The sequence below is a fragment of the Trichosurus vulpecula genome, chromosome 1, assembly GCF_011100635.1.
Source record: "Trichosurus vulpecula isolate mTriVul1 chromosome 1, mTriVul1.pri, whole genome shotgun sequence".
Classification (NCBI taxonomy): Eukaryota; Metazoa; Chordata; class Mammalia; order Diprotodontia; family Phalangeridae; genus Trichosurus; species Trichosurus vulpecula.
Window position 1 is genome coordinate 153,224,687 of NC_050573.1, and position 26,521 is coordinate 153,251,207.

General features: G+C 38.1%; 1 long non-coding RNA gene across 1 annotated transcript in view; it reads left to right on the top strand.

The window, feature by feature from the left end:
* The window catches only part of LOC118831561, a 29,412-nt gene extending 16,514 nt beyond the window's left edge, over positions 1-12,898 (top strand). Inside the window, exon 3 of the long non-coding RNA XR_005009146.1 lies at positions 9,559-12,898. This is a non-coding gene — a long non-coding RNA (uncharacterized LOC118831561). The remainder of the gene's footprint in view (positions 1-9,558) is intronic.
* The last annotated feature ends 13,623 nt before the right edge of the window (positions 12,899-26,521 follow it).

Below are 26,521 nucleotides of genomic sequence, written 5' to 3' on the forward strand. Positions count from 1 at the left end.
AACACCCATGTCCAAAAGTGAATTGATCGTGTATAGCTCCCAAACTTTTCCCTTTTCCTATTTTTAAAAATGGTTAAAATGGTTACATTCTTCTCCCAGGTCAGCTAGAATTTTTTTAGTATGTAATTATGGATTCCTAGTATTAGAAGTAGTCTTGGAGGCTTGTACAACATCCTACTCAATCTAAAACATCTGCAATAACAATTTAGATTTGAAGAGCTTTCCCACCCATTAATAGGCCATGTGACCTGCTTACATCACAGGAAGCCTGAGTCACATGTGGTAGGAGGAGCTTACTGAGAGGAAAAGGAAAGTCACAGGAAATGCTCAGAGAGAGAACAGTTACAGCTGAGTTAGAGCAGACATGCTATCTGTGCTGTGAGTGTGATTGTTGGTAGCAAGGCCCCAGCAGAGGGTTGGAAGACTAATGGGATGGCGAGGCTCCATGTTGTGATATTGTGTTTTAAGTTCCTTGCTGTCATGATAAAGTGGGCTTACTGGTTTGGGGAGTTGGTTGCTGCTTGGATGGGTTGGACTTAGTGGTTATGGGATTTGGTCCTCTGGTGTCCGAATAAATGTTTTACTTTTCTACCTTCTATGAGGAGAGTCTCTCATATTTTGCAATACAGAACTACATAGGTATATTCACAATTATCATTGATGTTGTGTTTATTGCCTTGCTAATACAACATCCCAAGTAGATGGGCATTCAGCTTCCATTAAACCCCCAGTGGTGAGAAACTCATGAGTGAAAGCCATGAGATAGAGGCTTTGCATGTGCAAAAGTGGGGATTCAGAAGTTGTTTGTTTGTTTTTAAGAGATCTATATTTCATCTTCCTATCTTCTTTTCCTTTGTTTTCTAGAAGCAGAGAAGTGGAACAACTAATTTAATACCATTTTGCTGTTGATTAGAGCTACTATGAATGAGAGCAATTCCTCTCATCAGTTAAAGCTTGTGCAAAGTGATATTTCTGTGATATCTAACAAAAATAAAGATGAAAACTGGTCATTGGGAATGAGATGTCTCTTGAGGATTTGGTTAAAGGATATTATTATGGGGGAACTTGGACTTAAGATTGGAAAATTTTATGTGGAATATGCTTGTACTATGCTGTAGGCTTCATGAAAGTAGGAACCATGGGGCAGCTAGGTGGCACAGTGAATAGAGCACCAGTCCTGGAATCAGAAGGACCTGAGTTCAAATCTGGCCACAGACATTTGACATGTGCTAGCTGTGTGACCTTGGGCAAGTCACTTAACCCTAATTGCCTGGCCCTCTCTCCTTCAAAAACAAAACAAAATTAAAAAAAAAAAGTAGCAACCACCCTTAATTATCTTTGTATTTTTTCAGTCCCTAGTTCAGTGCATTGCCCACAGACCCAATTATTAAATGTAGGGATAGGACAGTGTTTCAAGTCCTTTCATCATCTTGGTTGTACTCTGGTCTGTTAATACTTCTCAAAATTAACACCGAAAGCAAAATATCCAGGGTTACATGTTACTGAAGTCTAGGATACATATCTCTCTTAACATTCCCTTTCTTGGCTATTAAATTCTTCTCTCTCCTGCCTCTCTCATATCTAACCAAGAGAAAAGTACTGAGGAGAGTAAATCATCACTGTCCTTCAACAATATTCTCTATTCTTAATTCCCATCATCACCTCCTAAGTTCAGGTCCTACTTACCTTTTTCCAGAACTTATTGTAGTTCTCTCCTAACTAACCTTCCCAAATCTAGTCTTTATGGCCCTATTATCTATCCTACAGAACATTTTCTGATTAATTTACCTAAAACACAGCTCTGATGTTACCTCCATGTTCAGAAACCTTCATGGCTCCTCATTGCCTAACAAATTAAATCCACATTCATTCATCTGACATCCAAGGCTATCCAGGTTCTGATTTCAGTCATTTTTAGCTTTACCTCTTGCTACTTCCATAAACTCACATTATGCCCTAGACTGGTAAATGAACAATTCACCATTTCCTGAAAAGGGCTTTTGTTTTTTCTCTTTAATTCATGCTATTTTGTCTTCCTGAAAAGCCTTCTCCCTCAACCCCTGCCATTTGAAACACATCCGTATTTGAAGTTCTTGACCAAGTGGCACTTCCTTCATGAAGCTTCTCTTGCTCCAAACAGTTGTGATTTCTCCCTTCTCTGAAGAGGGAAGAGGAGGATAGTGGAACAAACATTTTTATTATGTGCCAGGCACTATGCTAAACATTTTACAAATATTATCTTATTTGATCCTCACAACAACCCTGGGGAGTAGGTGCCATCATCATTCTTCCCATTTCGCAGTTGAGAAAACTAAGGCAAACAAAGATTAAGTGATTTACCTAGGATCACACTGCATCTTGACTCCAGGCTGAATTCCAGAAGGCTGTCTTCATACCTCTCAAAGCACTTGTACATTCTAACCTTTCGTTAGTTTTGTATTTATCTCATGTACTAGATTATAGGCTCTCTGATGGCCAAGATCATATTTTATTCTTCTTTGTATTTCCCACAGCCAATAACACATTGCTGTGCAAATAGTCTGTACTCTATATTTTTTGAATAAAGGAATGAATGAATGGGGTCTCAAAAAGATTTCCATGAAATCTTCAAACAAAGTAAATATAGGAAAATACTTAGAAACAGTTTTAGTCTTGAAAAGTTTGTTATCTAATGAGTTAGGATGTATATCCTATTTTTTTTTCATTTTATCTTATCTTATTTTATTTTTTTTAAATTTAAATTTATTTATTTAACATATTTGGTTTTCAGCATTGATTGTCACAACAGTTTGAATTACAAATTTTCTCCCCATTTTTACCCTCCCCCCCACTCCAAGATGGCTTATATTCTGGTTGCCCTGTTCCCCAGTCAGCCCTCCCCTCTATCACCCCCCTCCCCTCTCATCCCCTTTTCCCTTCCTTTCTTGTAGGGCAAGATAAATTTCTACGCCCCATTGCCTGTGTATCTTTTTTTTAGTTGCATGCAAAAACTTTTTTTGTTTTTGAACATCTGATTTTAAAACTTTGAGTTCCAAATTCTCTCTCCTCTTCCCTTCCCACCCACCCTCCCTAAGAAGTCGAGCAATTCAACCCAGGCCACACATGTATCATTATGTATAACCTTTCCACAATACTCATGTTGTGAAAGGCTAACTACATTTTGCTCCTTCCCAACCCATCCCGCTTTATTGAATTTTCTCCCTTGACCCTGTCCCCTTGTATATCCTATTTTAAAAATACAATAATATACAACAGATATGAAGAGTAAAAAGACATTTTATTCATTTAGAAAGGATTTGATTGACAGGATGCCCGTCAATTAGGGAATGGTTGAACAAGTTGTGGTATATGAGTGTAATGGAATACTATTGTTCCACAAGAAATGATGAGCAGGCAGACTTCAGAAAAACCTGGAAAGACTTACATGAACTGATGCTAAGTGAAATGAGCAGAACCAGGAGAACATTGTACACAGTAACAGCAATATTGGGTGATGACCAGCTTTGATAGACTTAGCTCTTCTCAGCAATGCAATGATCTAAGACAATTCCAAAAGACTCAAGATGGAAAGTGCTATCCATATCCAGAGAAAGAACTATGGAGTCTGAATGCGCATACTATTTTCTCTCTCTTTTTTCTTTCTCGTGGTTTTTCCCTTTTGTTCTGATTCTTCTTTCACAACATAACTAATGTGGAAATATGTTTAATATGATTGTACATGTATAGCCTATATCAGACTGCATGCTGTCTTGGGAAGGGGAAGGAGGGGGAAAATTTAGAACTCAAAATCTTATACAAGTGAAGATTGAAAACTAAAAATAAATAAATTTTAAATACATTTTAAAGAAAGGATTTGAATTTCTATTACCAACTTTACATGGTCTACTTATGTCATGTCGTTGTGAAGAAAGCACTCTGAAAACTTTAAAGCCCTAGATAAATGTGAGTTGTAATTATTATTATCTTCAAGACCTTGTTAGAAACAAATGATTTGCTTTAAAGAGTGTGTTAGTGACACCTACTAGCTGGCAGTTGTACTGCATGGACAAGCTAAAAAATATTGAATGACAATCATTTGTTGCCCTCATTTCTTAAAACTAGTCTGTGGATTCTGGCCAATACTAAGCTGGCCTGGGGCCTCTTCAGACAGTTGGAGGACAGGGAAGTGGGGCAGAGGAAATTCCATTATGACAAGTATTGCATTACACATTACTGTCTATATAGTCATGACTGCTATAGCCCTACTTGCTATTCCTCCAACACAAGGTTCATGTCCTCCCTGTACCTTTGTACAGCCTGTGCTTTTCCTCTTTACCTCTGTCTCAGAACCCCTAGCTTCTTTCAAAGCTGCAGATCAAGTGCTACTTCCTACATAAGGCTTCCCCAGGATTACTTTGCATATATGTTTATCTGTATGTGTAGGTGTTCTTTCCCTTAAAAAAAATAAGTTCCCTGAAAACAAGAACTATTTTTTTTTCTCTTTGTGTTCCTAACACTTGGCATGGTGCCTGGAATATAGGAGTTACTTTAAAAAGTTTAATAAGTGTCTGTATACAGTGCATCATGCTAGATACTATGGGAGAATCATGAAAGGTAAAGACTTGATTCCTGCCTTAAAGAAGCTGATAGTTTAGTAAGAATATAATCTATCACCACAGAGTAATAATACATAATGTATAATAAGTGAATTAGATAATTATGCTAAACAAAGGGCTGTGTGAGGTCTAGGAAAATAATTTTCAACAGGGTAAATTGGGAAGAACTAGAGAACATGACATTTGATTTGGGCTTTATAGGATGAATAGAAATTTACCAGGTGAAGAGTGCATTCTAGACATAGGGAAAAGCCTGGAACAGTGAGTTGTGCAGTTTCAGTAGAGAGTAGAGAGGAGTAATGTGATGAAGCTAGAGAGACAGAGTGAGAGCAGTCAGTAGAAGACAATGAATGTCAAACAAAAGAGTCTGACCTTTACTTAGCAACAGGAAGACATTGGTGATTTTGAATTAGAGGATATGACCAAATCTATGCATAAAAGATTTTTATGGATAAGAAGAAAAGTAGTTGAGTGGAAAAAAATCTTTGTATCAACTTTTTCCAATAAAGGTTTGGAAGCCAAGATATATAAACAATAGGTGTACACACACATGCATGCATATAACTAATAACCACTCCCCAATAGATAAATGGCCAAAGGATACAAACAAACAGTTCTCAAAAGAGTTGCAAGGTATTCACAACCACATGGAAAAATGCTCCAAATTACTATTAATAAAAAAGTGCAAATCAAAAAAACTCTGAAGTTTCACCTCATACCTTGCAAATTGGCAAAAATGACCAAACATGGCACCAGTCATTGTTGGAGGAGATAGGAGAAGATAAGCACATTAATACTTTGTTGGTGGAGCTGTAAAATAGTACAACCATTTTGGAAAGCAATTTGGAATTATGCAAATAAAGTGACTAAAATGTCCATACCTTTTGAACCCAAGACTGCATTACTGGGCTTATACCCCAAGGTAGCCATTGATAAGAAAAAAGTCCCCATATACTCCAAAAGATTTGTAGCAGCACTTTTTGTGATAGCCAAGAAATGGGAACAAAGTAGATACCCATCAATTGGGGAAAACAAATTGTGGTATATGAACATAATGGAATACTGCTGTGCTATAAGAAATGATGTATTTGATGAATATAGAGAAGCATGGAAAGAGCTATATGAATTGATGCAAAGTGAAGTAAGTGGAGCCAAGAAAACAATATACACAATAAATATAATAATTTAAATGGAAAGAATAATGACTCACCAAAAAATTAAAATATAGGCACACCTTGGATATATTGCAGATTTGGTTCCAGGCCACTACAATAAAGCTAATCACCTGAATTTTTTTTTGTTTCCTAGTGCATATAAAAGTTATATTTACACTATACTGTAGTCTATTAACTGTGCAATAGTATAATGTCTTATATATATATATATATATATATATACACATATATATGTACACTTTAATTAAAAATATTTTATTGCTAAAAAATGAGAACCATCATCTGAGCCTTCAGCGAGTTGTAATCTTTTTGCTGGTGGAGGGTCTTGCCTTGATGTTGATGGCTGCTGCCTGATAAGGGTGGTGGTTGCTGAAGGGTGGGGTGACTGTGGCAATTTCTTAAAACAAGACAACAATGAAGTTTGCCTCATTGATTGACTCTTCCTTTCACCAAAGATTTCTCTATAGCGTGTGATGCTGTTTGATATCATTTTACCCATAGTAGAACCTCTTTCAGAATTGGAGTGAATCCTCTCAAACTCTCCCACTGCTTTATCAACCAAGTTTATGTGATATTCTTCAATATTGTTGTACCTTAAGGAATAGGGGGGCCCAGAGAGGGAGGGGGGGGAGGGAGGGGAACATCAGGTAGGGAACAGTCAGAGCACACACACAACATTTATCGATTGAGTTCACTGTATCATATAGATGGGGTTTGTGGTGCCCCAAAACAATTGCAATAGTAACTTCAAAGGTCATTTATCACTCATCACCATAACAGACATAATAATAAAGAAAAAGTTTGAAATATTGTGAAAACTACCAAAATGTGACACAGACCCTTTGGAAAAATGGTGTCAATAGAATTGTTTGATGCAGGATTGCCACAAACCTTCAATTTTTTTTAAAAGCAGTATCTACAAGGCACAATAAAGTACAGCTCAGTAAAATTAGGTATACTTATAAATGTAACACAATTATAATGATCAAATGAGACTCAAATGAAGAGATAAGAGAAGATACCCCCCAACCTACCCCTTCATGAAGGTCCACAGGTGCTACAATTTGAACATGTTTTTGGACTTCCTCAACATATTGATCAGTTGTGCTGACTTTTTTGTTCCCCTCAAAAAAATACCATTTGTCATATGGCTCTCAGGAAGGCTGTGGAGAAGGCATACATGCGATATCAGGGTGATGTAAAGAAACAGAAAACATCAATAAAAAAAGTTTAGAAATATAATATTCTGGTAAGTAGTATGAAAAATGAATTGGAGTGGGGTGAGTTCCAACTAAAATCCTGTCTTCTACAGGAAGCCTTTCCTAGCTTCTCTGAATTCCAGTGCCTTCCCTGTCTTAATTATTTCCTATTTATCCTAGCTTGTTTGTATGTATTTGTTTGCTTATTGTTTTCTCCATTAGATTATGAGCTCTTTAAGGGCAGGGGTTGTCTTTTGCCTCTTTTTGTATCCCCAGCACTTAGCACAGTGCTTCGTACAGAGTAGACACTTAATAAGTGTTTATTGATGGACTGGCTATTGTAGTAGACCAAGTAGGTAGTAATGAGGGCCTCTAGTAGGATACCTATGGTGGGAATAGTGGCTAGGGGATAGGGAGTGGCTCTTTGATTTCATTGGCATAAGAAACTCTGATGAGGAAATTCTCTCTATTAGTGCAAGTCAGCACCTTCTCTGCAACTTATAGTCTTAGGTGCTTAGAGCACTAAGAGGTTGTAATTCTTCGTGGGTCACTCAGACAGTAGGTGTCACAGGCAGGTGTTCCTGGTTCCAAGGTTGGTCCTTTATCCACTACATCATACCTTTCAGAGAGAGGAAAGATTCAAAATATCTTTTGGGGATGGAAGACAGGATATAAGAAATTCTCCTCCACCGTTTGAATCCAAATAGAACCTCAAAATTACAAATACAAGAGACTGAGCAAATGGTAGGACTACAGGAAAAAATAGGAAGAGCAGCTTAGGAAGAAAGGATAAAGAACTTGGTTTTGGACATGCTGAGTTTAAAATGCCAGTGGAACATCCAGATGGCAATATCATCTAGGCAACTAAAGATGTGGTCTAAAGCTCAAAATAAAGGTCAGGACCAGAGATATAGTTGCCATTATCAGTAGCGCACCATTGTTAAGATAAATCTAAGGAAAAATATCATCCTTAAGGAGATGGAATCGAGTATCCAGCGCTCCAACCCCACCTCCCATTTGGTCCTATTACATTCCTAATCCTACCAATTAGTTTCTTCCCTTTAGTAAAGTAGTAATGAATCAGCACAGGACTAAACATCAGGGAATCCAAGTTCTTGACCCTGGTCTGCCATTAATTAGCCAAGTAACCTTGGGCGAAAGAAACATTTAGCTTTCCTGGGCCTCACTTGTCTTATATTCAAAATAATAGGTTAGAATCTAGTCCGTATCATCTATCCTATGCCATAGTCAGTTATAGAATTGTTCAGCTAGAAGGAAACAATAAATAGCCTCTCAGAGTCAGTCAATAAACACTTATTAAATGCCTACTATGTGTTAGTACTTCTAAGTGCTGGGATACAAAGAAAGGTAAAAGACAGTCCCTGCTTTTAAGGAGCTGACAGTCTAATGGAGGAGACAACATGCAAATAACTATGTATAAACAGGCTATGTATGAGATAAATTGGAAATAATTAACAGAGGGAAGGTATTAGGGACAAGTGGGAAAGCCTTCATTTGTCAGGTAGGGTTTTATCTGAGACTTGAAGGGAGCTAGGAGGCTGAGATAAGGAGGGAGGGTATCCCAGGCATGGGGAATAGCTAGTGAAAATGCCTGGAGTTGGGAAATGGAGTATTTTGTGTGGGGAACAGCAAAGGCAGCTCACTGGATTGAAGAATGTATGTGTGGAGGTGGTGAAAGGTCTAAGAAGACTGGAAAAGTGATTGGGGGTGGAAGGACAGATTATAAAGGTCTTTGAATGCCAAACAGAGCATTTTATATTTGATCCTGGAGGTGATAAAAAGCCACTGGAGTTTATTGAGTAGGACCTTGGCATGGGCAGACCTACACTAAGGACAGAGACAGATTGTTGTGAGGATCTTAGAGAAAACTGACCCTCAGATAAATGAACAGAGAAGGCCTCTTTGAAGGCAGAGGGCTGTTGGCTATAGCACATTGTGGTCCATCAGATCATTTGCATATGTTTTCCAAGCTTTGAATGTTGTAACTGAGAGCTTCTCAATCAAATGTTTGCAGGGCATTGGAATATTACTTAAGGCCTGCTGGAGTCATACCTGACAGAAAGTGAATCTTTTGAGTTTTATATCATACTTACATGTGAGTCACTATACCCCATGGGTTACTGTTTATCAGGAGGCCCTGATTTAAGGTATTAGAACCCAGAGAAGGAAAGGAAATCAAAGAAGAAGACAACGAGAAGAAAATATAAGCAAGGGAGGAGATAAAAGGGACAAGAGGCAGAGGAGAGGGGCTGTTTACAGAATGATGATGATAGCCAACATTTATATAGAACCTACTTTGTACTAGGCCACATTTGAACTTAGGTCTTCCTGACTTCAAGGCAGGGTTTTACCCAGTGTACCACAGAAGATAGAATACAAAAGCTGGTAAGAGCTAATCAAAGCTGACAAGCAGAATCTAGAGTTGTTTTGCTGAGAGCCACATTGATTTGAAGAGACACTGCTGAGAGCTGATTGGCTGGCAGAAGAAAAAACTGCCCTGTAGCCCCATCTATTCTGAGGGGAAAACTTACAGAGGTTTGCTTATGCTGCTCTTTTCTATCATCTTAGGTTCCCCTGAGGAAGAAAGACAGGCTTTGCATCTTCTTTGATATAAGAGGAGACATGGCATGATTGAGAGCTGATTAAGCAAAGCAGAATCTTCTGTTTGAAGAACTGACCAGGGGAAGGCTGCATGACCCTTTCACTATCTACAGCTTGAGAGAGAGCAACTGTGCAGAATTTGAGAGGTGATCTGAGAGAGATGAACTGTTTCATGGCTTATGAGAACTGTTTTAACTGAAAGAGTATAACTATTTCTCAGCGCACTGTGATGGTTGGTTGTATGTTAAAATAACTTATCACTACTTTAGCGGTCTGAGAATGGCAGAGAACTCACTCTGCCCAGCAGGACCTACAGGCTAAGCAGACAGCAGAGGAAGTTTTGCCTGGCAGGTGATGATTCTGCAGATTATACTATAAATAGACCCAGGACATCAAGGCCTGCCATTCAGAGCTGTGAACTGCTTTAGCCACATGCATTTGTCTATTCATTTGCTTCTCTGCTAGGTTTCTGAAGGTGTATGCCCACACTTCTGCATGTGTGTACTAGAGCTAGACCTGGGTTTATAGGTACACTGTTAAATTCTGATTATTCCTATTCTTGCTTTTTATTGAATAGTATTCCTCCTCTTGCCTCCTATTAAGTTATGGTTATTGTTGCTCTTGCCTTCTGCCACAATAACTTTTATGTTTGAGTTAATGGTGTCCAAAATATTCATAGTGGCCTTTTTTGTAGTAGCAAAGAATTGTATAAAAAGTAGATGTCCAATGATTTGGGAATGGCCAAACTGTGGCATAGAAATATAATGAAACATTATTGTGCGGTAAAATGGCAAATAAGATAAATACAGAGCAGCAGGGAAAGGCTTAGATAAACTGATACAAAGGAAACTGGGCAGGGCCAAGAGAAAATATACGACTACAGCGAAAATGGAAAGAAAACCACCACAAAACAATCAAAAAAGAATGTTGCAAATTACAAAGAGCAAGTCAGATCCCCAAAGAAGAGATCTAAGAGGACAGCTCCCTTCTCTCCTTTGCAGAAGTGAGGGGTCCATGGGTGTGAAACATTGCATATATTGTCATATTTGGGGGATGTAGTGATCAGTTTTGCATGTTTTTTTTCTTTTATATTTTGAAAGTTCTTTGTTGTAATGAGTATAGCTTAGAGAGCAACTTGGGCTTCTCTAGGAAGGAGGAGGGAATAGATACGGATGAAATTTAGGCAATATAAAAAACCAAAGATATCAATAAAAACTAATTTTGAAAAAAGTTAATATTATCATGACAACTAATGAAAAGCATGCCAGTGAGCACTTAGGAGCCATAGTGGTAAGAGTGCATCTTTTTCTTTTCACATACATATTGATGTTACCGAGAGCAAATTGGAATAATAGCCAGTTACGTCCAGCTCATCCGCTGGAGAAAAATCCCCAGACCTGCTGGTGAGGGCAGGTTAGGATGACAGCCAGCCCAGGGAAAAAGATCAGAGGCCATTGTTGGGCCACACTAGTTGGAAATCTTTAAAGATTCTGAAATCCAGTAGTACTGTATTTTTTTTTTTTACACTTTAGACTTCATGGAAGCTCAAGGGGAGGCATATGGGATAAAGGAAAACAAAATTCAAATCTCCAGAGATTTTATTTTGCCTTCTTCCAGCACTCTATTCTTCCAGTAACAAAATGCCAATTAAAAAAACAACAATGCACAAACATTGAGATTAGTCAGGAAGGAGAGTTTTATTATCAAACGTCAACAATTCTACAAAAAACAACACATCAATACACATATTAGTGTTAGTCTGTTTACCTTGTAAGGCTTTCATAGCTTTGGGTAGACAGTACCTTAAGGCATCTCAAGTATTAAGAATTCTCATTTCTGATTTTAAGTGCCAGTAGTCACTAGTTTTCACCTAAATTATGAAGTTCTTCTTCCTACTGAAGTTAAAGGGTTGGCCATCTCTGGTTGGCTGAGGAGGGGAATTATTTGGCTCTCCATTCAAGGTATATGATGATCAAAAATAATGCTAAGTAAGTAAAAATAGCAGCCACTAGCAGCCACATATGTTTGCATTCAAGCAAAAGGCAGAGGAGTTACTTAATGAAATATGTGCAATTAGTTTAATCCAACCTGGGTTCTTCTTTGGAGTTAGGTGATGCAACTGTACTACCTAACTGAACTACAGTGTCTAATATTGCACTTTTGTAGCATAAACACAGCTAAACACAGAGTGCTATCCACCACTGACACCTTCAGGCACTGTTCATATACTGTATCAGTGTTGTTTTTAATCTCCTGTCTCAGTCTAGCACAGTGATTATAATTCTATATCTGAGCAAGTTATAATTGTCAAATTAAGCTGTTTAAGAGAAGACAAACATTTTATGGCTATTTTAGTATATACAAGTATTCATTTCAGTTACAATTTATTGCTTCCTAGAATATAACATTCAGATGTTTCTACAGTTTCGATATTAAAATCTACAATATGTTTTTGATTGAAGTCCAGAACAGTCAGTGATGAAAAATGTACAGATATAAAATATCCCATCTAAAGCCATGCTATCCAGCTACTGGTCAAACAGGAACCAAGTACTGTAGCTATTCACTTTTTGGTCTTCTGAGTGTTTTGGCCACTGGTCTGATATCATTTATGAGGGGGTATTTATTTTCAAAGAAGCTACCTTTTTGTTGTTGTTGTTGTTATGTTTTCTTAAGGGTTCCTCCATATATTCCCTAAGCCCAGGGGTGGTAGGTGGGATGGGAGAAGAGAATCATTTCGGGGTTTGGACTGTAAGGCAGCATGGCAAAGAGGTCGGAAAAAAATCAAGTTATGCTTTCCTCCGTTCATAATTTGCTTCTTTATTTAGTGGGAGGAGTGGAAATGAAGGGGTAGGAAGGTTCTTAGAGAGGAGTAGAAAAAACAAAAAAAATTAAATAAGACCTCCAAATCATTACTGATGCTTGGAGATGGTAGGTTATGTTTTATTTCTCTTTTTGCTGTTAAGATCCTAAGAATTCCATGTGGGCAACACTTGAGATGTCACAGAATGTAAATCTCTGACTAGAAGGGAATAGAGACCTCAGATATCAAATTCACATTTTGAATGTCAATCTGTGATCAGCACAGAGCCAGGAGTGCTATATGCTGCTTGCAAAGGCAATAACAACTAGAAGATTTGGCTTTATTGGCTCAAGTTTTCACTCCACCAAAATGTAGGGCCCCTTGTCCCTGTCAAATTGTGTTGCTGAGAATACTGCAGCCTGAATGTAAAACTCTCTCTGAAGTTTCCAGGAGTCCTCTGGTTTCTGAGGGTTTCAGGCCCACCTTAAATCTCTCAAACACTGTAAAAAGGAAGGAAGAAAAAAAATCAATATATTTTGGTTTCGAATATTCTTAGTGAGAGTATATAATCTACTTTGTTAAACTGATTAATTATGAGTTCTTGTAAGATCAGAACCAACTTCTGACTTCAAAGTTTATAAATAGACAAAACGACTATTTCTTCATGTGATAGAGCCTCACAGCAATGACATGAGTGGTATAGGCACAGACTGTCTAATCAGTAATGACAGAAATTTAAAATAATTTAAATTCAATTTTCAGAAGGTTTAAATATATATGCACTAGGTAGCACAGTAGATAGAGGTCTAGGGCTGGGGTCAGAAAATCCAAGTTCAAATCTAGTCTCAGATAATAGCTGTGTGATCCTGGGCAAGTCACTTAACCTCTGTTTTCTTCAGTTTTCTCAACTGTGTAATGTGTATAATAACAGCACCTACCTCCTAGAGTTGTCATAAAGATCAAAATAGAGATTTGTAAAGTGCTTACTATAGCACCTGGCAGAGTAAGCACTATATAAATGTTAACTACTTTAATTTTTTTTAATTATTATTAAAGGACCAAAAAAATCTATTTCAAGAAGAAGCTTGACCCAACTACCCCAAGAATTCAAAATGAAAGAATAAATTTGGATAACTTATACTGCCACATTTAAAAGAAAGTAAAATGACAAAATGAGTGGAAATACAGGCAAACAGTGCTTTAGAGCTGAATTACGATCTCTGGCCAGCTTTCAAGATTACTCTGTTGTTGTTCGGTCATTTTTCAAGTCATGTCTGACTCTTCGTGACTCCACTGCGGTTTTCTTGGCAAAGATACTGGAATGGTTTGCCATTTCCTTCTCCAGTTCATTTTACGGATGAGGAAACTCAGGCAAACAGGGTTAAGTGACTTGTCCAGGGTCACACAGCCAGTAGTAAGTTTCTGAGGTCACATTTGAACTCAGGAAGACTCATCTTCCTGATTCCAGGCCTGGCATCCCATTCACTTCATCACCTAGGTGCCCTTCAAGATTACAGATTGCATGTAAAATTTGCTTTAAGAATCAATTTTAGAATAAGTATTACACTTACTAAAAATAGGTATTTAAGATAAAAAATGTAATAATAATAATAATGATAGCTAACATTTATATGGCGCCTACTATGTGCCAGGCACTACAGTAAGTGCTTTACAGATTATCTCATTAGATTGTCACAACCACTCTGAGAAAGAAGTGCTATCATCATCTCCATTTTACAGTTGAGAAAACTGAAGCAGACATAGGTCAAGTGACTTGGCTGAGGTCACGCAACCAGCCAGCATCAGGCCACATTTAAACTCAGGTCCTTCTACTTATAGTGCTTCATCCGCTGGGCCACTGAACTGCCTTGTGGGAAGTGATACAGTAAGTGATCATAAATAAGCATTTATCCTAAGATAGTCTGATAGTCAATAGAAAGTCCACTTATAAAAACACACAGAGGAAAATGAATAAGCTACATTATCTATGAACCTTTTTAGCTAAGTGTGACTTTAAAAATGAGATGACTATAAGGGGATATAGGACTGACTGGGGGGTGGGGGAGAAAACTTCAGGTGCAAACAGCTCCTCCAGTCAACTACTAATTATAGAATATGCACCAAGCAAGTGTATTAACCAATTAACCAGGCAAGTTTTTTTTTTTAAACACATTTCAGCTCTGGGGGCAGCTAGGTGGTGCAGTGAATAGAGCACCAGCCCTGGAGTCAGGAGGATCTGAGTTCAAATGCGCCCTAAGACACTTGACATACTTACTTGCTGTGTGACCTTGGGCAAGTCACATAACCCCAATTGCCCTATCTTCACCCCTTCAAAAAAATTATAAAATTAAAAACAAATTTCGGCTCTTCATGGGATGTTGCTAGTGATACTCTCTACATCAGCATATATTCATGAGTGGGTCAAAAATCTATCAAAAGGATTTGTCTTGGTTGAATTAATTAAAAAGGCATTGGGAAGCAAAGAATGTGTTATTTTCACTTCTTACTTTGTTATAGGTGAGATTTTTCTACTCTGAGATAAGGGGGATTAAGTGATATCTGGGGGGCAACTTTAAATTTCACATTATCCAAATGAATGAATAAGGGTGAAGAAAATGATTCAGCTACTCAAGATAGATTAACTCTGAATCTCATTCCATTTGGTGGACCTTTATGTCCAGCAGACAAACATAGTTATCAATATGTTTTTTCTAGTATCTCTGAATATAAGGTAACCATTCACAATGAAAAATAAGGATGAATAGCTTAAGCTAAGTTTGAGCCTACTTTCAATACTCTCAAATTAATCACTCTGAAAATAGGGATGCAATTCTTACATGTTTTCATATGTCTTCACATAAATGAACAGCATCATTCTAGATATTCCATCCCAGTAATCCTGGTAAATTCATTCTAGGAATTTTACCCTAATCTCATGTTTTCTGATTTTAAAAAATTAATATTTCCTTAAAAAAATCATTGGCACTTCCTAATAGCTCCCACCTATGCCTCCCAAAGAACCTATCTTTGTAAGAAAGCAATTTAGCAAAAGTAAACACATTGGCCATGTTGGGCAACATTTATTTTATTCTCCATGTATATAGTCCATCATCTCTCTCTTGCTAGGAGGGAAGGATGCTTCCCCACCACTCCCTTTCAAGTCACAATTGGCTATTGCATTGCATCAGAGTTTTCTGATGTCTTTTAATGAATGTCATTTTCCTTCTCATTATTCTCAAGCTTGTATTTTTAAAACTGACAGGTTGCTAAATTCAAATCAACTTTTTAAAGACTGGAATCAAAAATTGTTTTGAATGAAGAAAACAACATTAAAATGCCCAAGCATTGCTAAGTCGCCAGTATACCATTACACAAAAGGGAAGGCACCACAAGCTTTCTGCTTGTAAAGAGTTGCATACTGGAAATACCAGAGGAACTGAGTCTACAAAGTAATGACAGAAGCACATGGGAAAATATGTTACCTCTATCTATCGTTACTAGCTGATTTCCTAATGACTCTCAATGCTTTTAGTCTCTCCGTGTCCATTTCATCCTCCGCTCAGCCGCAAGGGATATTCCTAAAGCACCTGACTGACCATGTTACTGTGTTGCTCAAGAGGTTACCATGGCTCCCTACTGGATATAGGGTAAACTGTAAGTTTCTTAGTTTGACATTTAACACCTTTTGTCATCAGGCTCACTCCTACCTTTTCCAGGGTTATTTCACTGTTTCTCTTCACACACTCATACATTCCAGCCAAAGTGGTCTGCTTGCTGTTCCTTAGACACGACAGTCCATCTCTTGTCAGTCCTGATACTGTTTCCCATGCCTGGAATATAACTCCTTCCTTGCCTCCATTTCCTAGAAGCCCTCTTTTCAAAGTTCAGCTCAAGTGCTACTACTTTCGGAAATGTTTTATTAATCACCCCTGTTAGTCTCCTTCCTCCCCCAAATAACCTTCTGTAGAGATTGTATTTACTTATAAGCATATAATTTTTTCCCAATAGAATGTAGGTTCCTTGAGAAGGAGGTATCGTTTTGTTTCACTTTATATCCACATCATCTGAAAGTGGTAGTAACTTAATAAATGCTTGATTGAAAATGTAGTTCTGTTTGAGATCTACTTCCTAGCTATGGTCCAGAGGGCACCTCCTGAACAGTGAATGTAACAGAGGGACACAACATGGAACCAAGAAATACTATTTTCTACTCTATACACACACGTTTCAATGAGATTCACAATTTGACAAATTAAAAGAACATTTCATAAATAAGCTGCTTACATTGAGGCTTAATCAGAACCAACCAAAAGATATAATTTTATTGTACCTGTAGCTATTTTTTTGGAGGGGGAAAGGCAGGGCAATTGGAGTCGTGACTTGCCTGAGGTCACACAACTAGTAAGCGTGTCAAGTGTCTGAGGCCGCATTTGCACTCAGGTCCTCCTGACTCCAGGGCTGGTTCTCTACTCACTGTGCCCCCACCTGTATGTATTTTTAAAAAGGGCCTTTGTTTTTTTCAGGTTGCTTGGCCAACTCCTATGAACATTTTTTTTCTTTTTTTAAAATAAGCGTCAAATACACAAGACACAAAATTTCAGAACACCGCATTTCATGTTTTGTTTTACTGTTGAAATAAAGAAATGATGTGAAAAGTTGAATTAAAGATGGTTCTCTTTCATTCTTGTTTCAGCACATCTTATGTGAAAGGTCCCACAATAAAGAATCATTTGCTTCTTGAAAAGCTCAGTGGTTCTAATGACATAGAGTAAATTGTATGTTAATTACAGAGAAAAGAGCAGGATATTTTTCTCTTCACTCTCCCAAACAGCTTCAAGTTGTTTTAAATTTCCAAAGTTGAATTGATTTTCTCCTGTACAGTTTCTTTAACGGATGAAGAACAGAATTTTGCCTTGATTGCCTGAGACTGCTACACAAAGCACCTAACTGTCCAATACAATACATGTGAACTTCATCTAATACTTTTTTTGTCTTAGTGATTTGTTGGTTCTTCTTCCTCTATGTTTATGCAACACAAAACCAATGGACTTAGAGTCTTCAAAACTCAAATTTGGGATCTTTCTATAGTATATCTGAACTGCCTTTTTTTGGCCTCAGAATCTTTTGCCATTTACTCAATTCAAACCGAGCAAGGTACTCTGTCAGGCACCAAGGATAAAAAGAAAAGAGTGAAAACCATTTTCTGCCCATATGAAGAATACAATGTATAAAAGGATCAGTGAATATAAGGTAATTTGAGGAGCTAGAGAAGACTAACAATTGCATAAGGTAGGAGAAGCAGAAGAGGATTTGCATGGAAGGTGTCACCTGTGTTGAGCCTTAAATGACCCTAAAGATTCTGAGAGAGAAGAGAGTATATTCTAGACATGGAAGGGATCCTGTGAAATGTCACAGAAAGGAAAAAGGGAAGGTGGATTGCGGGGAACAGCAAGCTGTCCCATGTAATTCAGACATAGGGTGTACAAAGGAAAATACTCTGAAAGTTCTTATCAAGACAAGATTGTGGGGAATCTGAAATAATTAGGCTGAAAAGTTTGCATTTTATGATAGAGACAATAGAGAGCCACTGAAGTCATTGAATATAGGAGGAATATGTCTGACCTACGCCTTGGGAGGAATTGATAACTTACTCAGTCATTCATTTTTTCTATTTTCCGTAACAGTCACAGATTCTGCCAATCTAGAAGAATGCTTGTATCTGAAGCTCTGTTTCTTTATACCCTATACAACATTCCTTTTTTTTTAAAAAGTCATTTCTTTATTTTTAGTTTTCAATATTCACTTTTATAAGATTTTGAGATCTAAATTTTTACCCCTCCTTTCCCTTCCTGTTCCCCAAGATGGCATAGAATCTGATATAAGCTATACATGTATAATCACATTAAATATATTTCCACATTAGTCATGTACTTTACAATATTCTTAAAAAGAATTCTATTAAAGTCAGCCCTTTACAGAGGGCTGAAAATTTTATAGCTAACATTATTTCCTCTCAGCTTCTCTGTTTGGTTTCAACTTTCCAAACATCATATATCATGTCCTCATGCTGGGTCTCCTCTGTTACCCCCTCTAGCCCCCTTTCAGCTTCCTTTTGCGTAAGATCTTCCCTCATTAGAGTGTAAGCTCCTTGAGGACAGGGACTGTCTTTTTCTTATTTGTATCCCCAGCAATTAGCAGAGTGCCTGGCCCTATAGTAAGTGCTTAAAAATGTTTGTTGACTATTGTCTAAGAGGGCAGTGTTGGCCTTTTGAGCAGGTTAGCTTGCTCAACAAGTTAGCCAATTCCATTCAACAGTTATGAAGAGTCTTGTGTTGCTACTCTCCAGTGTGCATTAGAACGGAAAGGACTAGAACATAGTGGTTCACCATCACCATGTCAAGTACTATGATCTAAAATCATAAGGAAGTGCCATCAATCTTTCTCTCTCTCTCTCTCTCTCTCACACACACACACACACACACACACACACACACACACACACACCCATACCTTCCAAAAACAGAAGAAATTTCAGAAGGTTGAAAATATACTTCAGATATTCAAATTCATCTGTAATCCTGAGCCTAAAGAATGAGTTGGCAAGACAACGGTTTTCACTCAACATTTTGGCAATTATCAAGGTCGTGGTAAAGATATTTGATGGCAATGGAAAGCAATAGTAAGATATTTGTCTACTTATATGGGATTTCACAAGGCTCACACTGGAAAAAATCTTCCCTGCCCCCATTAGTCTTTCATTAGAAACAGATCTAGATTTACCAGCAGCTGTTTTATGCCCTCTCAAGGCTTCATACATCCTTAGAGATATATTGAAATGATATGGTGGATAAATGCTGGACTTGGAGTCAGGAAGATCTGAGCTTGAATCCTGCCTTGGACACTTACAGCTGTGTAATCAATCCTGGGCAAGTCTTTCATAACCTCCCAGCCTCAGGTTTCTCATATAAAATGGTGGTTGTAAAGATAACACATGTAAAGTGCTTTGGAAGCCTTAAATCATTATACAAATGTTAGCTTATTAAGAGAAACACAAACTCTACCTTTGACTACCACAAAAGACGGAACTAATGAATGCATTTGATCCTAATTTATAAAATTTATAAACCTAATTTATAGAAGAGTCAAAAGCATCATTTGGGAAGAGTGTTGAAGTAACCTAGAAATCTAATTTACTACATGAGACCAAACCCAAGGAATCTGTGTATAAATTATCAGAACTTAATTCATTTTAAGTTTCTACTTAAACTGACTTTTAATTGCTCATAGTGAATTTCTAAGTAAAATAATTAATTTTAGTTTTCCAACTAATTATCTCACCTGCATATGTTGTAATGACACACAATTGTTCTGTGGGGGATTGTTTGAGGAGGGAAACAGGGACACAGATTTTACAGGAGGAAAAAGTATGAATGGAATGGGTGCTTCATGACAGAGGTAAGAATACTTTGAAGTAGGGCAGCTAGGTGGCACAGTGGATAGAGCACAGGGCTGGGAGTTAGGAAGACTAACCCTTCAAGTCTGGCCTCAGACACTTCCTAGCTATGTAATCCTGGGCAAGTCACTTAACTCTTTTTGCCTCAGTTTTCACATCTGTAAAATGATCTAGAGAAGGAAATGGCAAACTACTGTAGTATCTCTGCCAAGAAAACACCAAATGGGATCACAAAGAGTTGGACACAACTGATAAACAATTTAACTGTAACATCCTTGAAGTATAAAACCACCTGGTTAAAAAAAATTGGATAGAATATAGGATCAGGGAGGTGAAATCTAGGATTTGACTCCTCTGTTTTAATTCACTGAGGCAGTGTCAGTATTCTGGACAGAGCTGTCCTTGTAGCCACAAAGACTGGGGTTCAAGACCCCCATCTGACACATATTGCTGATGTGACCCTGAGGAAGTCATGCAACCTCTTGGTTCCCTAGGTGATTCCCTTAGTGTATAAGCTGATTAGAAACGGGCCGACCTGCACTGATAGGAGGAGTTTCCCCATTGAAAGTTCCCTGTACCCATGAAATCATTGCTCCAATCTCCATTCCTTCCAACTCTAGCAATTATAAAAACAGCTTTACATTAGCACTAGACTAGACCTTGTGTCCCTCCCAGTTCTGGGATTCTAGAATCCTAGCTCAAAGTATACGTCCTTTTCAGAGTGAATGAAAGTTTTTATGTACTTTTACCCCATAAAAATGATAATTATAGCTCAGATTTATATAGTGCTTTAAAGTTTGCAAACTGGTTTACATACATTGTCCCTCTTGATCCTAACAACCACGTGATGTTGGTGCTATTGTTGTCCTGTTTTGCAGATGAGAAAACTGAGGTTCAGCCAGTGTGATCTGCCTAGGGACACACAGTGAATTTTCCATGGAACAGGTAGTACCCAAGTCTTCCTGACTCCAGGTCCAGAACTCTATCTACTTTGCCATAACTCTTTTTTTACATGAAGCCAAGATTTCCTGTGATGATACGTGGATGTCTGTAAGTCACAGAGTATCAACATCTCAGAAAAAACTAAAATGACAACCAAAAGGGCTGAGGAAAGAAAATAATGGTCATAAGCAAGTTGCAGCAGGTTACCAGTGATTCATATGCAAGAAACAGAATAAAGGATATGAGCTCTTCATCCCACGACCTCCTTCTGAAACCATCGTCCTCTCTTCTCCTCAATGCCAAACTCACCACCCACTCCTTAAGCCCTTGACATTTAGCATTGGTTTCCATCAATCTACTGAAAGACTTCTCTGGAAGGTTACTAATGGCCTTATCTCTAAATCTATTGGCCTTTCCCCTACCCTCATCCTCCATGACTTCCTATACCATTTGGCAGAGCAGTTCAGTCTCTCCTTTTTCGTAATACTCTCTCCTCCTCTGGCTATTGTGACACCACACTCTTATGGTTTTCTTTTTCTTGCTTATTACTTTTCCTTTGTTTCTTATTGACTTCTCATCTTTCCACCTCTTTTTAACAAGAATGGTTCATAAGGTTCAATTACAGACCCATGTTTTTTCACGATTTTCATTTTGTGCCTTGGTGATCTCATGGATTCAATATAGATGACTCCTAAATCTCTCCATCTTCAATCTTTCTCTGGAGCTCCAGCCACATATTTCCATCCATCTGTTGAATGTCTGCCTGAATATTTTGGCCTCTCAAACCTAACATATCTAAAAGTGAATTCATTTTTTGCTCACTCCCACCTAACATGTTCTGCCCCTAAAATTTCTTTTAACAGCACCTCCATTTATCCCAGTTTCCCATGCTTATAACCTTAGAATCTAAATGAATTTTCACTCTGCACATCCAATTCAATTTCCGCATCCTGTCATTAATCTCTTCCCTTCCTCTTCTGGTTTCCCTCTCAAAAATATCCACAGCTCTTCTTTCCAACTGTTATTCCAGCCATCTACCTTCAGTCTCGCACTTCTTCCCACCTAGACTACTATGCTAGTTTCTTAACTGATCCTTCTTGCCTTCACAGTTATTTTTTTTTCCACAATGTTTCCTGAGTCATCTTTCTAATTATGTTATGATTATGGTAATTATTTGTCAGAAACCTTTGATGATGGATTACCAATCAAAAAATTCAAACCTCTTATTTTTTGAAACTTTCCATGGCCTATCCCCAGACTCCCTGTCCAAACTTATTCTATGCATCTCCCAATTTCCTATATTCCATAGTCTGGACAAATTGGACTATTCTTCATTCCCACTTCCCTAACCCCATTTTCGTGACATTTCCTTCCCTTTCATCATTTAACTTTGTTCTTATAATTCACAAAATCTAGAATATATTCTTCTCCCATAGCTTCCTTTCTTTGTTTTAAGGTCCAATTAAAGTGCCACTTGATCTGTGAAGCCTTCACTAATCTACTCCCCTTTCTAAAAGTGATTTTCCCTTTTCAATTTCTCAGAACATTCTCTCCTGCTCTCCTTTACTATATACCACATTCTACCCTGTATCATATTTTTGAGTCATTACTATAGCCTCTTTGCTAGGCTGAGCTCCTTGACATCAGGGATGTATTTTCCATTTTTCTATCACCTAACACAGTACCTAGCACACAATAAGGGTGAAACAAATGACTGAAATCAAGGATACATGTTGCCAGGAAAGAAAGGTCTGAATTAACAATGAGCTTGAATGGTACAGGATAGTAACTAAGATCCAGACAGAAGGTTTTCAGTATCTTATGTAGATCTTTTGTAAAGGATTTACAAGGAAATAAGGATAAGAATCACTCAGGATAAGAAAGTATGGCACTCTGCCCTGTAGTAATACAAGGAATATTCGCACCAATAAAATCCTAGATCCTGCCAAGTATCAACATAAACAAAGAAGAGTAACTTCTGCATTATTCTGGTCTGTTTCCTATTCATAAAAAGTAAGTAGCCTAATTTGGATTCATCACTTTGGTACGCAGCTTTACTATTGCTAAATATTCCAAAATGTAAGTTAGAAAGACTCAATAGGATCACATTTTATAGAAGAAAAGAATAAGAGTTAGATATGAACAGCCAGAAAATGGGTAAAAAAAGATTTATTCATTCAATGCCAACGTATAAGATATTTTGCTAAGAAACAGGGGATAACAAAGGTGAACAAAGCACAGCCCTTCCATCAAGCAACACACTATCTAGTTGGAAAAACAAGACAGACACATAAATAATTAATGTAAATTACAAAGTAGCAAGTACAAAGATCTCAGAGACCCAAGGGAATTATTTCCATTTGGAGAGATCATGGAAAACTTCATGGAGGAGTTGACACATAAGCTAGGATTTCAACAAGCAGACAGAGAAATGAGAGTGGTTTGATTCACAGGGGATGGTGTAACCAAATATACAGACACAGGAAAAAGCAGGAAAAATTTAGAACGGTGAACAGTCCAGTTTGGCAGCAACAGAACACACATGAAGGGGAGTAGTGTGAGATAATGCCTAAAATGTACATTGGAGTCACACTATGGAGAACATTCAGTACAACTAACTTGAATATGGACTTTCTTTGGTAGAAAATAGGGAACCACTGAAGGTTTGTAAGAAAGGTAGTAATATTATCAGAGCTGTACATTAGGAAATGTTTCTTTGCTATTGATCTGGATAAATTAGTTCTGTGAGAGACTAGTCATTTGATCCTTACAACAATCCTGAAAAGCAGGTGCTGATATTAACCTCATTGTACAGTTGAGGAAACTGAGGCAGAAAGAATTTAAGTGACTTGCTAAGTCACAAAGTTAGTGTCTGAATCTGGATTTGAACTTGGGTTTTTCTCCCTCCAGGCCCAGAGGTCCATCTACTGTGTCTATCTCAACAAGACAAATGGGCCTTAAGTACTAGGGAATGCAAATAACAGACATGCACTTGAGAATCATCCACCAAAAGGCCAAAGTTGAAGATGGAGGAAAGAATTAGGTTACCTTGGAAAACTCGGTAGAGAGAAAAGGTCCATAGACAGAACTTCTCAAGATATCGATGTTTAGAAGGCGGGAGAATAAACAAGAGCCAGCAAAGGCAATAAAGGATGGGCCAAAGAAGAATCACGTGAGTGTCGTGAAAGCCAAAGGAAGACAATATAAAAAAGAGTGAATTTATGGTCAATGTCAAATTTCAAGGAGGACAGGGACCTAGAGAAGTTAACTGGATTTGGGGGCAGCTGGGTGACACAGTAGATAGAGTATCAGCTCTGGAGTCAGGAAGATCTGAGTTCAAATTTGGCCTCAAGACACTAGCAGTATGACTTTGGGCAAGCCAGTTAAGCCTGATTGCGAAGGAAGGGAGGGAGAGAGTGGCAATTGGATTTGGTGGAAATAAGCTTGGAGATAGTATTTTCAGTGCAAATCCTGGTAGTGAGGAAGTAGGAGCAAAAAGTACATCACAACCTCTTGAGGACAAAAAATGTTAGATCGTTAAAGGGAAAAAGCAAGGTGGGATAGTGGGTTAAGGGAATAGCAAAGTAGAGGGGAGAATTTTTGTTTTTTTTCTGGATACAATATCTCTAAACAAGTTTGAAAACAAAATAAAGGGAGAAAGTAGAGAGGAAGATATTGAAGCTGCAAGAGAGGGGGATTAATAAATCAAAGTCCTAGAGGTAGTCAGCAGGTGGCTTCAAGGTCATAGGTTAGCTCTGAGAAGAACTATTTCATATTCCAGGATGAAAGGAAGATATGCTAGATAGAGAAATTTTGAGGTATGGAGGAAGGGAGCTGAAGGAGTTCAGGTCAAATGACTATCTTCACTGTAAAGAAGTGAGTTCACATGCTCAGACTAGTGGTAGTAAAGATGGAGGCTGGAAGAAAATCTGATCTTACCCTTCAACTCTTCATGCATCCTACTATGGAGACAGAGGACGCTGTATTTTCCTTTACCTGACTTGAGAAACTCAATATGAGAATACATGTATTTCAGTGTAAATAACTAATCATTTAATCCCTATCTTTCCTTCCATTATCCCAGTTCTTGTACAAAACAAACAAAAACCCACCCAGAACGACAAAAGAAACGGGGGTGCAACCTACCTTGGACCCTCAAAACCAACAAAAGACTAGATTAGAAAGTTGCTGTCCTTTCCTGAAACACAACCAACTGTTGCCAAGTCCAGTGGCTAATCGTGAACCTTGTGTAACTATGTATTTTCTTCTTGTTGTTCAGTGACTCAGTTGTGTCCACAGCACACCAATACTGTCCATGAGGCTTTCTTGGCAAAGATACTGGAGTGGTTTGCCATTTCCTTCTCCAGCTCATTTCATAGATGAGGAAATGAAGGCAGACAGGGTTAAGTGACTTGCCAGAGTCACAGGGCTGGTAAGTGTCTGAGGCAGGATTTGAACTCAGGTCTTCCTGACTCCAGGCCCAGCACTTTATCCACTAAGCCACCTAGAGGCCTCCATGTATTTTCTACATGTGAGTATGTAACACAGAGCTCACAGTAGGTACTTAATACATGTTAATTGAATTACTGAATTATAAGTACCCATGGAAAATGGCTCAGCGAGTTGCCCACTTGCCCCACAGAGGCACCCTTCTCCATGTGCCAATTGATGCTTCCCCTTGCCTTGGATTCTAACAATATAAAGGTAAAGCTAGGTGATACAATGGATAGAGTGCTGGCCCTGGAGTCAGGAGAACTTGAGTTCAAATTCAGTCTTAGACACTTAGCAGCTGTGTAACCCTGGGCAAGTCACTTAACCCTATTTCCTCATCTGTAAAATGAGCTGGAGAAGGAAATGGCAAACCACTCCAGTGTCCTTGCCAAGAAAACTCCAAATGGGGTCATGAAGAATCGAACATGATTGAAACAACTCAATAGCAACAAAAGCCTTTTACTAACTTGTATTCTAAATCATAATAAAGTAGGCATTCTTTCCAAAACAGTCTTTGCCTCAAATAATTCTTATTTGTTGGTTGTTTTGCAAAAGCCAGCACTTGAGAAAGGTTCTAATATTTTACAAAGTCTTTCACAGAACTGAGATCACCTAATGCAGTGGTGTCAAACTGAAATAGAAAAGGGGCCCACTAAACTGTACATAGTAGGATCCCAGCAGGTAGCATATTGACTTAGTTATAAAATTTAGTATCATCTACATTTTACTTTATTTTTATTTATTTGATTAAATATTTCCTAGTTGCATTTTAATCTGGTTCAGGAGGCACTTGGGAGTGTTGTGGATCATATGTACATCTGACACCTCTGCTTTAATGTATAGATAACCAAAGCCACCTGTTTTGCAAACTTTAGTTTGAAAGGGGGTCCTATAATTTTTAACATTCCCACAGATTTATAGGGCCTGGAAGTGCCCAGAGCTTGATAACAAGGCTCCAAGATTTCTTAACATCATGTTTTTCAGGAACACAATGTCCTCAAAGCTATCTCTACTATATGATAGGAAATTCCCACTTCATACCTCCAGAGATCCTCCCAGACTCCCCCAGTAGGAGGACATCATCATCACCACAACATCAGGGCCAGAGAGATCAAGGTCCAAACTCTTCCACAGCAATTTTAATCCAGCTCTTCTTTTCCTCCCACCTGAAGCCCTACCATGCCCCCACCAATAGGTCCCATGAATCAAGTCTTCAGATATTTGAAGAGTTCTCATGTAGA